Below are 15,267 nucleotides of genomic sequence, written 5' to 3'. Positions count from 1 at the left end.
AAAGTTTCCACAATAAAAAAATGGGTGTCTCAGTCACTTGAGTGTCTGATTCTTAGTTCCGGCTCAGGCTGTGACCACATGGTTCCCGAGTTGGAGCCCCTCATGAGGCTCTACGCTGACAACACAGAGCCCACTTGGGTTTCTCTCTCTCCCTCTCTCAATCGCTCTGTCTCTCAGAATAAATAAATAAATTTTTAACAGCAAAAAACAAAAATTAAAAACCAGCATGTCAGAGTGGGCAGTGACTTTGCTCTTTAGTCACTGAAACGGTAAGTTGTGGGCATACTTCAAGTAATAGCAAGATAACACAAATACAGGGTAATAGAACACAATTATAATCATACTTCCCTCCACGTGCGCACAGCTGTACAATTCACAGAGCCCACACCTGAACCTGCCTGGGAGGTATGGATACCACTCTACAGATGGACAAACTGAGGCTCAGAGAGGCAAGGTGATCCTACAAAACTCACACAGTGAGTCAGCACCAGGGTTGGAGCCATGAGGATTCCTTAAAGTGAACAGCAGCTTTTTCTGAACACCAATGCAGGCATTAGCCAGAGCTCGAGGTTCAGAGGAGGAGGGCCTTCTCCTGGCTCCAGATCCTGGGACTGCCTCTGGGCTGGGCAGGGCAGGGCAGAAGAATCCTGCAACCCCAAGTGGCCACACATACTGTCTCCCAGAGGGGCAGGACTCCAGTCCTGGTTTTATGGTCATTGAAGCCTATACAATTTAAGGACCGAAATTACAAATACGAAATTAGATAGGAGAGTTAATATTAACTTTGAATGAGAAAATAAATCACAGTAAATGTCTGGATTCTTGGTGATTCAAGACTCTTTCTTCTGATCTCTCTTTGAGGTGATTTATCAGGAATACAAGCAGGGAAATACTTCCTGGTCACAGCCTGGCTACCCCTCCCCTCCTGGAACTCCCCGCTCCACGCCCAGGAGGACCTATACCAAAGATGGGCCCAGAAGCTTGAACTTCATTTGCTCCTGGGTAAATCCACATTAGTGCCTACAGCATTCCTTTAGGGCACGCTGCCTGCCCACCCACCCTGGGACTCACAACCAGCCAGTCTCCTCCTACCAGTCCTGAGTTTTGCCAATCCCCCTCCCACTGCTTTCCAACACCTCACGGCTTCTTTGAACAATCTGAAGCTACATCCTGATCCCTAATGTAAAACCAGTCCCTCACTGCCCTGTAGCACATTCCTGAGTGCCAGGCAATGTGCCGGGCGCTTGAGGTGGACACATTCTCCTCATGTTACAACTGAAAAAAGTAAGGCTGCAGGAGATAGGTTACATTCTCGAGAGCACACAGCCAGGAAGTAAATTAAGTTAAATTAAATTAAAAAATAAAATAGAAAATAGAATAGAATCAGTATTCAACCAGTGGAGACAGAAAAGAGTAAGGGAGAGAATGAAAGCAAACATCATCACTTTCCCTCTGACATGGAGAATACTCCTAAGAACTGGCTTACACAATTATGAAAGCACACGAGTCCAATATCTACATCAGCAAGCTGGAGACCTAGGAAAGGCAGCGGTGTAGTTTCTGTCCAAAGGTGGTCAGCAGGCTCGAGACCCAGGAATAGCTCATGTTGCTGCTCGAGTACAGGCCGGAGAAAACTAGCTTCCCAGCTCCAGGCCAGCAGGGAGGACTCTCTGTAGTGAGAGGGCCAGCCTTTTGTTCTATTCAGACCTTCACCTGATTGGATGAGGCTACCCACATTGGAAGGGCAATCTGCGTAAGGATTCCTCCAGAAAACACCCTCATAGACACACCAAAATAATGTTTGACCAAATGAGCAGGCACCCTGTGAGCCAGTCAAGTTGACACGTAAATTTAACTATCATACCCTCTGATTTAACCTATAAAAGGGCAAATCCAAATCTAGAAAAAATCTTAGACTATGACTGGTTATTATGACTGGATCAGTATCACTTTTGGGTCTCAAGAAAATGCCAAACATTTGTCTCATAAATACTATGGTTTGTTAACATGATCTCATCTTAATCTAAAGGGCATTCAAGTAAATTACGCAGTCATATTTGTGGTACATATCAATGGTGTTGGATTAGATACTTCATGAAAACTTTCTGGAGGTGTTTGAGTCCTACTGTGTTAATAAAGTTTTTAATTTTTTGTATTTTAGGATTGTTTGACATTTGGGGGACTTGCTAATCCAAGAGAGACTGCCCCTCCAGTGCTAGCTAACTCCTAAAGACAGTAAATAACTTGTCTGGGAGCATACCTCTATCATGTAAACCAAGCCATGGAGAGCCCATACCCTGAGCCACCTCCTCCATCTAGCTTTTGCACTCCCGAAGTCAGTATTCCTCTGTCCTAATTATTCTAGTGCCAGACATCAGGCAACTGGGGTAGCCCCTACACCCCAAAGCCTACTAAAATGTATTCAAATTAGCCACCCCCAAACCTGGTCAACTCATTCCCCCTGCCTCACTAAAACTACAACATAGGTTTGTGGGGGCCTGGGTGGCTCAGCTGGCTAAGCATCGGACTTCAGCTCAGGTCATGATCCTCTGGTTCATGAATTTGAGCCCCACATTGGCTGCCTGCTTCAGATGCTCTGTCCCCTTCACTCTCCGCTCCTCCCCTGCTTGCGCACATGTACTCTCTTTCTCTTTCTCTCTCAAAAATAAACATTTATAAAAAAGAAAGTACTTTTTAAAAATAAAAAGTAAAAATCTACAGTACATGTTTTGCCCATGCTTTCCCCTCAATTTTCCTGCCTAGTGACCCACCAGGCACTTCCCCAAGTGGCTGGATGGGGTGTATCTTGCACCTCTTCCCGGGGAACTCTGAGTAACAACTTCTTCCTTCATAACAATCATCTCCTGATGTGTTAGAAGATTTTATATGTGTAACAAATTTTTTTTCTCTGCTCCTTCTCACATATCCATTGAACTGTCAGGTGGCAGGCATTTAAAAAGCAATTTAATTACATATTACTGGGGAATGTTATAATTATGTGGGTGATTGGGTCAAATTTTTACAACTGAATAACATAACTACAGTATAATTTTTTAATGCAATAATTACTCCGGAAGAATAGAGCACCGGACCTTCCTTTCCTTTGTCAGACACTTATCACCTGCTCTACCAAAATGAGCAATCTTCTCCACCAAGGAAAGTCTTCACGTGCTTTTTATCCTTTTAATCTTGATAAAGGGGAAGTGTCATCAGCCACAGCTGCTCAGAAAGGTGTTTAAGGAGCAAGTTTTCTACAGGATATGAATATATGTGCACATTCATACCTATACTAGATTTGTCTCAATCATGCAGTGGCTAAATTTGCAGAGCCAAAAATCAGGAAACATAATCTAAGCGACTTTTTTAATTTACAGATTTATTTCCTGCACAACAGGTCTACAAATTAAATTATATTTTGCTGTGCTAAATGTGTAAGTATATCTTTATGGAAAGAGTAGAGTTACGTGAAATCTACATGCTGATAAGACTGTTTCCACAAGTGCTCATTGAGAATCTGCTGCACAGCAGGACCCGTGCTGACAGACTGACACTTCCCCACCCCCTTCCTGGTCCTGCTCCAGGTCTATTAGCTTCAGGTGCTAAGGGCAGAACAGCACAGCTTGCCAGCTAATTATAATGTAGGCCAAGAATAAGGGTGAGCCAAATTCCAGGGGAAAGTTTTTTTTCTAATATGATATGGTCTAATTTAAATATTAGAATGTTAAAAATAAGCTCTAAAAAAGCTAGAAGGTTTTTTTAAGTTTATCCATCTTGAGAGAGAGTGAGCAGGGGAAGGACAGAGAATGTGCACTGTCAGCATAAAGCCCTACATGGGGGCCAAACCCATGAACCATGCATGAGACCATGACCTGAGCCAAAATCAAGAGTTGGACACTTATCTGACTGAGCCACCCAGGGGCCCCAAGCTAGAAAAAATTTTAAGTGGACGTTGGCATCATTGCTGAGTAATATTTAAAAAAGAAATAAACAACTTCCTTAGAGTAACATGAAGCAGATCAATGGTTTGAACCCTTAAGCATTTTTTGAAACTTTTGTGCTTTTCTTGATTCCCTACCACCCCCTCCATTCATCCTACACCCATTTCTGCCCAGCTCAGGCGCTGAGCTGCTAACAGCACTGTCTAGACTCCCTTGCCCTCTACCTTCTGGTTGGTTTTGTCAGTGGCTAAGTGTAAGCCAGAGCTCCAAGAGAGTGGAAAGAGTAGTTGGGGTATTTCCTCCCCATTTTCTCTCTACTTGGGCCATGTTGGAGTTGGACAATGGACAGAGGCGGAAAGAATTTTGAAGAGCATGGCAGATAAAGTCTACACTGTCTTGAACATACTCTAAAAGTATGAATGTCAACAACCATGTTGGGTAAGATTCAGAAAGAGGTAAGAAGCATAGTAGAGAAAAAAAAATAAATCACCTTAGAGACCACCTAGACCATCAGGAACAGACAAATTAGTAGAAATATAAACATTGAAGGCTCTGCTAGTGAGGGCTTAAAATGAAGCGAGGAACATATTATTGAACACTGGAGAAAAAGGATCGTTGTTATAGAGGGGCAGAAAGCTTAAGATAATTCTGCCCTATAGTTATGTGAAAAGGAGAATTTGTAAGAGATGAAATTGAACAGTTAGCTGAGGAATTTCCAAGCAAAGTGTGGAAGGTGCAGCCAGATTTCTCCTTGCTGCTATTAGGAAAATGTGAAAGAAGAGAGATAAACCAAGGGAAGAAATGATCAGCAAAAATGAACTAGGACTATTTAGTGGCAAACACACATCAAACCTGATGACAAAGCAAGTCTGGCCCAGTGGGTGGGGCCAAGAGCCACAGATGATTATTCCTAGGTCTTGAAACTGAATGGAATTTGTCCAACTGGATTTTAAAATTTTCTTGGGACCAAGTGACCCCTTTCTTTCCTTACACTTTTTTCCCCTTTTCAAGCAGAACCTTTATCCAATGCCTATATAACTTTTATCCTCTGCTTACACCACCATTGTATTTTGGGAGCAGATAATTTGTTCCTTTAGTTTCACAGGCCCACAGATGAACAGGAATAGAACCCTAGGATGGATCATCCCTAGAGCCTCACTCATACATAATTTATATTATTCAGTAGATGAAATTAGACTCTGGAGCTAATGAGACTCCAATTGGATTTTGTGCCATAGTTAATACTCTAATAGGGGACCTATTTGAGGACCTTGGAGGCTTGTATACGGGATAATTTTGGAGAGACAAATTAGTAGAAATTTGGAGAGCCAGAGTATGAACTTGCAGGCAGAATAATCCCCCTACCAAAGACTCCCTGGAATCTATGAATATGTTACATTGCAGGCAAATAGGGACTTTGCAGATGTGATTAAGTTAAGGACATTGAGATGGGGAAAGTGGTCTGCATTATGACTCAGGTGGGCCCACGTGTGGATGGGACGGATCCTCAAGAGTGAGGAATCTTTCCTAGCTGTGGCCAGAGGACAGGCGTGACTCTTGGAAGAAAGGTCAGAGAGATACAAAGTTGTTGGCTCTGAAGATGGAGAAAGGGGTTCATAATCCAAAATGTGGGCAGCATCTAGAAGCTGGAAAAGAAAAACAAAACAAAACAACACAGAGTCTTTCTTGGAGCTTGCAAAATGAAAGTGGCCGTGCTGGCACTTTGATTTTAGAGTGAGGCTCATGTTGGATTTCTGAACTACAGTGCTATAGGAACAGAAATTTGTATTGTTTAAGCCACCAAGTCCATGGGGATCTATTACAGCAGCAATAGGGAATTAATGCATCAGCTTGCTTAATCTTCACAACCATCTCAAGACGAAGGTATTGTTATTCCCATTTATAGTTGCTGAAGCTGAGGCTCAGGGAAGTGAAGTATCATTCTAGTTAACTCTCAGAACTTGTGGGGCGCCAGAGTGGGTCAGTCAGTTGACCGTCCTACTTTGGCTCAGGTCATGATCTTGCAGTTTGTGAGTTTAAGCCCCACGTCGGGCTCTGTGCTGACAGCTCAGAGCCTGGAGCCTGCTTCAGATTCTGTGTCTCCCTCCCCTTCTGCCCCTCCCCTACTCATACTCTGTCTCTGTCTCTCTCTCTCTCTCTCTCTCTCTCTCTGTCAAAAGTAAATAAACATTAAAAAAGGTTTTAACAAAAAAATCTAAGAACTTGAATATAAACCTGGATTTTTGGGAGTCAATCCTAATACTCCTTCCACTAACCCAGAGTTGGGGCACATGTATAAAATAAAGGTACCAAATTCTTTGGCAACTGTTGCTACAGAGGTGACCAGAGAGTTTAGTGCTACCCTCTTGGTAGGCTACAGAGGTTTTCCACCTGCTACCACCAACTATCCTGGCCATCGCGGGGGATGACAGGAATGGTCCAGTGGGGATAGATAAGACCAGAGTCTAGAACCAGAGTCCAAAACCACCAGGAGGTTTCAATCTCTCTGGGAAAAAAAGATGCATCAAAGTGCCAACAAATGACTGAGTGACCACAAGAAATTTCCAAGAAGGACGAGGAAGGTAACACGGCTGACAGAATCAACGTAGGCTGGGGGGACTAGAGCAGGTGGGAGCACAGCTGGATGTTGCGCCGCGGGTTAAGATCAGGGCATTTCGGGAGGGTATAATAATGGGGGGACAAAGGGACACCATGTACTCCATTTCCCTGGAAAGTAAGCCCTGTCAGTGCAAAGACCTTATATAACATGCTCATTGTTTTAGTCCCAGCACCTAGCACAGCACTTGCCATAATAAAGGATCTCAGTAATTGTCTTAGTCCTTCCAGGCTACTATGAAATACCACAGATAGGGTAGCCTATAAATAGAAATTTGTTTCTCATGGTTCTGGAGGCTGGAAGTCCAAGATCAAGGCACCAGCATGGTGGGTGAGGACCTTTTTCCTAAGTCCTCACATGTTAGAAGAGGCTCTAGATCTCTCTGGACCCTCTTTTCAAGGCAATAATCCCATTCCTGAAGGCTAATGACTTAATCATCTCCCAAAGACCCCACCAACTAATACCATCACCTTTGCAGATTAGGATGGCAACAAATGAGTTTTGGAGGGAACACAGACATTCAGGCCACAGCAGTAATATTTGCTTTTAAAAAATGAATTAGGGGCGCCTGGGTGGCTCAGCCAGTTAAGCATCAGACTTCAGCTCAGGTCATGATCTCACCATCTGTGAGTTTGAGCCCCGCATCAGGCTCTGTGCTTTCAGCTTAGAGTCTGGAGCCTGCTTCAGATTTTGTGTCTTCCTCTCTCTCTCTGCCTCTCCTCTGCTCACTCTCCGTCTCTCTCTCTCTCAGAAATGAATAAACATTAAAAAAATTTTTTTAATCAATTAAATGATGAACAGATTTATTCAGTACCTCTATATGCCTGATGCATACACAATGAATGAAGGTGAGACTTAATTCATTTCAAAAGAATTTACTGAGTGTAGAGGAAAACACAAAAGTCTAGAATGTATCCCTTCTCAAGCCAGTAAGAGAATGACCCGCACACTTCTAACTACCCTTAGCTTTAGTGACCATAGTGTGATGTAATCACTGCGAGCCCAACACTTTAGGTGTTTTGATGAGAAAGAGTAATCAATGAAAGCTTGGTGGGACAGAAGCAATCTGAGGAGGAGGTAAAAGACTGGCAGCATTTTGACAAGTGGAAACACTAGGGGAGGTTGCACCAGGAGGAGGGAGGAACAGAAGTAAAGGCATCGATGATATGGCGACTTCCCTGCACACCTCACTCCCACCCTCTCTGCCCTGCTCAGAGCCCTGAGAGCTGACCTGTAAGGCACGAAGTCACCTCTCTGTCCTTTAGCTTTCATTGGGTGTACTGCTCAGCCAGCCTTGACTTCCTGGGCTGGGGGGCGGGGGGGCGCGCAGCGACAGCTCCTTTCTCAGGGTTCTAGTAATCACATCCTCTCTTTGCTTTTTTGGGCCTCAAATCAATACAATTGCTTCACCCTCTCATTGGTTTCTCTTAACCTTGCCCACACCTTTGCAAACAGTTATTTCATTAGACCCTTTTTACTAACACGTTTGAGTGTGCCAACTGTTTCCCAGAGACCCTGGCTGATAAGGTGGGAAGGCCCAGAATGTCTTTTGGCGAGGGAAGGCTAACCGGATGTGGCTGCCTGCCGTTCAGAGCAGTAGAAAAGGAGACCAGAAAGAAATATCACAGCCCGATTCTAAAGGGCCACACTGAGGCTTTCTACTGAAAATCCATTTTGAGAAGTGACAGAACCGTGGGAATAATCTTGAAAAAATGAATCTGATGTCAGGGAGCAAATTAAATAGAAGAGTCAAACCAGTTCTGAAAGTCATTTTGGAGTGGTCTAGGTGTGAGCGATAAGGGCCTGGTTAGGTGTGGGCATTGGAAATGCAAATAAAGATTCAGATAAGAACGAGGTAGAGGAAAAAGAATGATTGAATGAGAGGTGGGAAGGGCACCCTGGGAGGAAAAAAAAGTCAAAGTTGACATTCAAGTGGCAGAAGACGGAAGAATTCTATGAAACAGGAAACCGGGAGGGCAAGGTAAGGGCCTGTTGGGGGTACTTTTGGGGACATAGGTTTGAGGTTTGGCAAGTACAATCACCTAGAATGGGCGTCATATAACTGTGGACAAGGAAGGGGGCAGTCTATGGCAGATAGACCTCCACCGGGAAGAGAGAATAAGATTGGATAAGCATACGTAACTGAATCTTGAGCTGGAAGCTTAACCCCCGACAACTGCAATCCCATCTAGGAGTCACAGAGCAGCAATCTGCAGGCCAAATGCAGACCAGAGATGTGTTTTGGTTGGCTCAGAGAGTTTTCTTAAATTTTGAGTTAGCACCAACATTAAAATTTTTTATTTTCTCACCCAAAAAAACCCCTCCAGGTTTTTGCCTGACAACACGGGGCCCACACTCTCACATGTCAACCCCTGGCTGGAGCTGACCAGTCTTGGCTCATCTACACCCTACACAAGGTTACAGTTCACCCCAGCCCCACCCACTATTTGTTACTCATTTGTGTCACCCGCTCCGCCCTGGCGTGCATTTGAACTCACGGTCCCTGCTAATGACAGTTCTCGATGCAAATGATGCTGTAGATGATCCCCAGGGGGAAGTGAAGATGAATTGGAGCGAGTCAGTTGAGTTCAGCACTTCTGAGTGTTTACTATGCGCCAAGCATTGAGGTAAATGCTGGGGAGACTGCAAAGATAAAAGAGTGGTCTATTTTAACAGGAGAGACCAGGAATATAAGGACCCCCTAAGTGGCTGTTTCAGAAACTCAGGCACCTGGGAGGGCTTGGAATAGCCGATGAGAACAGAGGTGAAGGCATGAATATGAAACGATATGCAGACCAAATTTTTGTGACAAATTAGCTATAGGGGATAATAAAGGAAGGAGGTGAACATGACCTTGCTAAGGTGGATACAGTGAGAGAGGGTCTAAGGAACAGTGTCAGATTAAAGTGCAGCAAAGGTCCACAGCAGGCAGGGAGAGAAGGAAACCACACCCCCTAGAAGTTCACAGGAGTGCTGTTCTGCAAAGGCATGATGCGGCTGCGCCCTTCCTCTTGGCACACCTCCTCTTGAGTAATGGAGGCGCTGTCCCCGCCTGTGTGCTCAGGACCTGGATTACTTTATTGTTAACAAAGGAACAAAATTGAGCAATCTTCATCTAGGCCTGCAGGGCCATGTTGGAACTCTACATAGCTGTTGTCAAATTAAATATTTTAATATTTTAACATTAAATATTAAACTGGGGAGCAAGCGCTCTGGTAGTGGACCAGGAGCAAATCATCCAGAAAACAAGTATCACATACTGCTCCCTGATGATTGAAGGGTTAGGGTTCTTTAGTTCCCTAACTCTTTAGAAATAACACATAAGAAATGTCTTTGGGGGCACGTGGGTGGCTCAGTCATTTGAGCGACTAACTCTTGATTCCAGCTCAGGTCGTGATCTCACAGTGGGGAAATGAAGCCCCGTGTCAGACTCTGCGCTGAGCGTAGAACCTGCTTAGGATTCTCTCTCTCCACCTCTTCCTCTCTCTCCCTCTCTCTCAAAATAAATAAACATTAAAATATAAACAAACATCTTTGAAGAGTTACTGATAAAGAGTTACCAATGAGGTCTTGGGCAATGAAACTATGGCGCCCTTTGCTGCTGAGAAATTTCCACAAGTTTCCCTAGGCTACACGCATTTTACAATCAAGAAAGCCTAATAAGGGGGGAGGAACTGACAATTTCACCAAGCCTCATATTAGCTAAGCAAAAAATAAAAATTCTACTTAAGAAAGGAAAATTCTTGCACTTTGGCTTCAGAAAAGGAAGAAATAAGTCAGTCAACTGGATTATTTCAACGGAAAGTTAAAGGTTTTGATTGAATTATATGGCGGGTGAGAAGGCAATGCCTTGCTTTTCTGCTTGCATTAGCCAATGAGAGTGTGGCTCATGTTCTGGTGTAGAAGTAATCGCAATTTAGCTCTTCTTCAAGTCCATCGCTCACAGTTGGCCTCTAGCCAAGTATATTACAGGCTTCCTTTCAACATCTGCACATGCGTATATGAGCCCGTCCCCAGACTGTAGACCAGAACACTCTGGGAAGGGAGGCCTGATGAGGAGTTAATTTGCTCCCAGTCACACAGCAGGGGGTCAGCTTAGGCTGAATCTGTTAAATGATCACAAGAAAATTACCCATCAGCCTCAGAAGTGCTGGGATTCCTGCGCGGTTCCACATACAAGAAGGCTCTGAAGGGCAGGATTTCATTGTAAACAGGCACTGGCCAATTAATCTGGCATATTGTTCTCGGAATCCAGGGTGTGAGGTCTTAACACAATGAGAAAAGACTCTTTAATTACAAGTTATATATTTGTTGTTTGACTGTGATTAAAGAGATGACAAACTCAATCCTTTACTGGTTAGAACAGAATGAGACAGAGGCTAGGTAACAGGTGTGCTGGTTCCCTACTAAGCTCTTGTCTGTCCTCTGTCTGACCAGATGACATAGTTCCCCATCCTGGTGAAGCTTCGTCTGAGGGCATATCAGGAGTCAGGGAGTTGGGAGCCTGGGTCCACATTCCAGGCAGGGCCAGGCGGGGCTCATCCTTAACCATTCTGGGCCACACTTTCTTCAGTAACAGATAAAGGACTGGACTGGAAGCTTCAAAGGTCCCTTCCTTTTCTAAAACTCTGTGATCTTCTAAATGAAGGAGAAAGGGAAATGGAGGTGCACAAGCAGGTACTCAACTGGGAATACTCGTGGGACACCTGGGTGGCTCAGTCGGTTATGGGCTCAGGTCATGATCTCAGGGTTTCATGAGTTTGAGCCCTGCATTGTGTTCTGTGCTGTCAGAGCAGAGCCGGCTTCGGTCCTCTGTGTCCCTCTCTCAGGAAAAAAAAAAAAGATATCAAACAGGAATACTTGTTCTAATAACTCCTTGGACTGGTCAGAGCTGTGAATTACTGCAGCAGAGAATACAAAGGTATAATCAGGCCCCAGTGTCTCTTCCTCTTATAAGAACATCAGTCATATTGGATTAAGCCCCACCCTTATGATCTCATTTAATCTTAATTACCTTTTTAAGGGCCCTATCTCCAAATACAGTCACATTCCAAGGCACTGGGGATTAGGGCTTCATCACATGAATTTTGAGGGGACACAATTCAGTCCATAACACCACTATTTGCCCTTCCCAAAGTTATAGACATAGTTAGCCCCAGTGTGTTCTAGATTTCTTCTTCCTCTCAAGGTTCCCTCCCCATCTTCCTGACCCAATTTAGCACTTTTACAAAGTAAACCTCAGGGCTGGCCGACTGAACCTACTTTTCTTCTTCCTGTTACCATCCACAATTGTCGTTACGTAGACTTTTAAGGCTGGGAATGAAGAAGCAACTAGTTTGTTTCAGACCTAGTCTGGGCACCTTCTAGCAACACACCCCCCTGCTGCTATTCACCACATCTTCAGGGTCACAGAGGGGGTACTTAATGGGTGTGGGGCAGGGAAAGGTAAGAAGAAAAGAGGAAAAAGAAATGTGCATCTATGCCCAGAAATGCCTCATCATGGGTCTGTCTCCATTCCCTATTAGACATTTCCTGTGTTGCAACACATAGGATTAACAAGCCTAGACACAGGCGAGATGGAAGAGAAACTATTCCTGGTTTCCTATCAACATTCAATTTCATTTTCTCTGGCAGAACACCGGCCGCACAGACCCACACACACAACCTATCGGTCCTGACTGATATCTCAAGCTTGCCAACTCCAGATGGGTTTATACATATTGGTTCAGCCAGTAAAAGAAGAAGGAGGAAGAGGAGGAGGAGGAGAAGTCCAAATTTTAGTCATATCTCAAACCAGCAGCTGTCTCCTTAATGAATTTTGGTTTTTTCAGATGTAATCATAAGCAACCTTTTCCAACCCACTTATTCATTCAACAAATATTTAGTGAGTACCTTCCATGTACCAGGACTGGGGACACCAATAGTGACGGCCATAAGCTTGTAGTCCAGTGAGGGAGACACATAACTTCTAACAGCTGGTATTTATTTCGCATCTCTGTCCCAGGTACAGTGCTGGGTACTCCAAATACTTGGGGAGACATGACTATCTCCACCAAGCAGTGAAGAAGCTAAGGTGCAAAGAAGTTCAACAGCCAAGGTCATGCTGCTAGTCAATGGAAGTGTCAAGACTACAGCCATGTTACCTGACCTCTGGGCAGTGCCCTTCCCACTGTCAGGGGGGTATTGTAACCTGAGGTGTGAACTTGAATGGAATAAAAAAATCACATCTTTATTTTCACTAATGTCTAACTGGAATTTAACGTTTTCTTCAATTATACATGTTGGCAAAAACCACAGCAGTATTATCAGTACCTAGGATTGTCACCAAAAGAAATCACAGATGTTTTGTTTTATTACAGGGGTTGCCTATATCTTGAAATACAGTTTATGCTCATTCCTACCTCAAAATTATGGTAGCTGTTAGATCCACTGCTAGATCTTTAATTCATTAGGGTTTTTTAAAAAAATGTTTATTTCATATTTGAGACAGAGAGAGAGAGTAAGAGCAGGAGAGCGGGCAGAGAAAGAGGAAGACATAAAATCTGAAGCAGGCTCCAGGCTCTGAGCTGTCAGCACAGAGCCACACACAGGGCTCGAACCCACAAACTGCGAGATTATGACCTGAGCCAAAGTCAGACACTCAACCGACTGGACTCCCCCAGGTACCACAATGCATTTGATTTTCTTTAAGGCACATGGAATACTACATTGTAAATTATTTTTAATATTTTGACAAATGCTTTGGAAAGAGTTTTCTTCATAATGCTCGGCTTTTTAGGGGAGCCTGGGTGGCTCAGTCAGTTAAGTATCTGACTCAGGTAGTGATCTCACAGTTTGTGGGCTGGAGCCCCTAGTCGGGCTCTGTGCTGATGATGTGCCTGCTTAGGGTTCTGTCTCTCCTCTCTGCCCCTTTCCCACTTGTCTCGCTCGCTCTCGCTCTCTCAAAATAAATATTAAAAAAACTTTTTTTAAACTTTTAAAAAGTATTGTTCTGAGAAGGCATCCTTAGTCTCCTCAGAACTGCCAAAGAGGTACAAGGCACAAAAGCAGCTCAGAACCCTACCTTACGACAATGAGAAATCGAGGCACATGCAGAGGCTCTTTTCCTATGTCTTTGATCAAGAGGCTAGGTCGGAATTTTCCTCATTAAGAGAGAGATGGAGGGCACTTGTGGGGAAACGCACTGGTGTTATATGGAAACCAAATTGACAATAAAGTATTGAGAGAGAGAGAGATGAAGAGCAAATGCTAAGACCCCCGATTCCACCCAAGAACCCTCTCTCTTCTTTCTGCTAGTTCCCGTTCAGACGCGCCCCTAAATGCTCTCCTCCGCTTGCTCCAGGCGAAGCTGATCCTTGAGTTCCCCCACCCCGTCCCACGCGCAGTGTCACTGCATAAATGGGTCCCCGCTGCGGGCGGACGGGCTGATGTCAACCTCTGATTCCCCAAGCTGAGCACTTATTGGTGTCCCAGGACGGTGCTAAGTGGCACATTCTACAAGTGGAAGGCTCCAGAAATTCCCACACACCGAACCCACGGATACTTCGGTTTTCAGCCTCCCCTCTCACGTGGGCCTCTACGCGCCCCCCCCCAACCCAAACCTGACACTCTGGGAGGGAAGCGCGAGTCCCAACCCCCGAGTTCCAGACAAGGGCAGCGACAGTGGCGGGGGTCGCGGGTGGAGACAGGGTGTGCCGCGGGACGGACCGCGCAGCACCGGGGCCGCACAGGGGCAGCTGCGTGGGAGGGGGTGGGCCTACAACCCGTGTGTCCCCGCCCGGTCCCCCTTCCCTGGCCGAGGGCCCGAAAGCGGCCGCGAGAGGCCTCTTACCCAGGGGCGAGCGGAGCTTCCGGCCACAGTGCTGTCGCAGCAAAAGCTGCCGCTCCCGGCCCGGGCTCGGCGCCTCGGCTGGGGCCCCGCCCGCCCGCCTGCCCGGCCCCCTGGCGGCTGCTGGAGGCGGGGAGAGCGGGGCTCCCCGCAAGGAAGGCCCGGAAAGGTCCTGCCGCTGCCCCGCCCGACGCCGCAGCCGGACACCGAGGCCAAGTGCAGACTGGCCCCGGGCTTTGAGCGCGCCCAGAGGACAGAGCCAGCGACGCGTGGGCCAGCCGGCCCAGAGCACTGCCCGCGGGGCACGTTCGCCCCTACCCCTGGGGCACTCTGGAGCCTGGCGGGCGTCCTAGCGCAAGCCAGCGAAGGGCGCAGAGGCCACTTGTCACTCCCTTACCCCCCCGCCCCCAGTCCTCCTTCCCCACCCACTCTCCCGGCCAGTGCCACCTGCGCTGCGTAACTGAGAGGGGCAAAAGTGGAGGCAGGCTGTCGACGGAGGCCAGTTGGGGTGTGTGCTTCTCGCCCGGTTCCCAGGACGTCCCAGGAAAACAGCTACCCTAGCGCGCACCTCACAGATAAAGCCACCGTGGCTCAGGAAGCCCAGAGGCTCGCTTTGGTAAACACTGGAGCCGAGCTCTTACCTCAAGGCACAGGCTGGGGTCCGCTGGCTTCAGCCACGGGCCTTCACACGGTCTTCCATCCTACTTTCATAACTGGCTGCTCTTTCAAAGGGGTTGCAAAGGTAGATGAGTGGTCCTCCACCAAATCAGACGGAGCAGCACCTTTTTATGATAAATATAGGGTGTCCTCCAAAAGTCTTACTGCAATTTGAAGCTATAAGACATTGAAAACCATAAGACACGGATGAATGAAATAGATGAAGA

At 46.0% G+C, this 15,267-nt stretch overlaps 1 protein-coding gene across 4 annotated transcripts in view; it reads right to left on the bottom strand.

The window, feature by feature from the left end:
* The window catches only part of SQOR (sulfide quinone oxidoreductase), a 50,067-nt gene extending 35,597 nt beyond the window's left edge, over nucleotides 1–14,470 (bottom strand). For 2 of the 4 annotated variants that reach the window (XM_029950462.1, XM_029950465.1), the window contains exons 1-2: nucleotides 14,387–14,464; nucleotides 9,054–9,198 (exon numbers count right to left, since the gene is read on the bottom strand). The gene's annotated coding sequence lies outside the window, so the exon portion shown is untranslated. Of the gene's footprint in view, nucleotides 1–9,053; nucleotides 9,199–10,687; nucleotides 10,819–14,386 lie in introns of those variants that run through there. The other 2 variants (XM_029950463.1, XM_029950464.1) reach the window with 2 other exon arrangements.
* Between the last annotated feature and the right edge of the window lie 797 nt (nucleotides 14,471–15,267).

The sequence above is a fragment of the Suricata suricatta genome, chromosome 9, assembly GCF_006229205.1.
Source record: "Suricata suricatta isolate VVHF042 chromosome 9, meerkat_22Aug2017_6uvM2_HiC, whole genome shotgun sequence".
Lineage (NCBI taxonomy): Eukaryota > Metazoa > Chordata > Mammalia > Carnivora > Herpestidae > Suricata > Suricata suricatta.
This window is presented reverse-complemented; position numbering and strand designations above follow the sequence as displayed.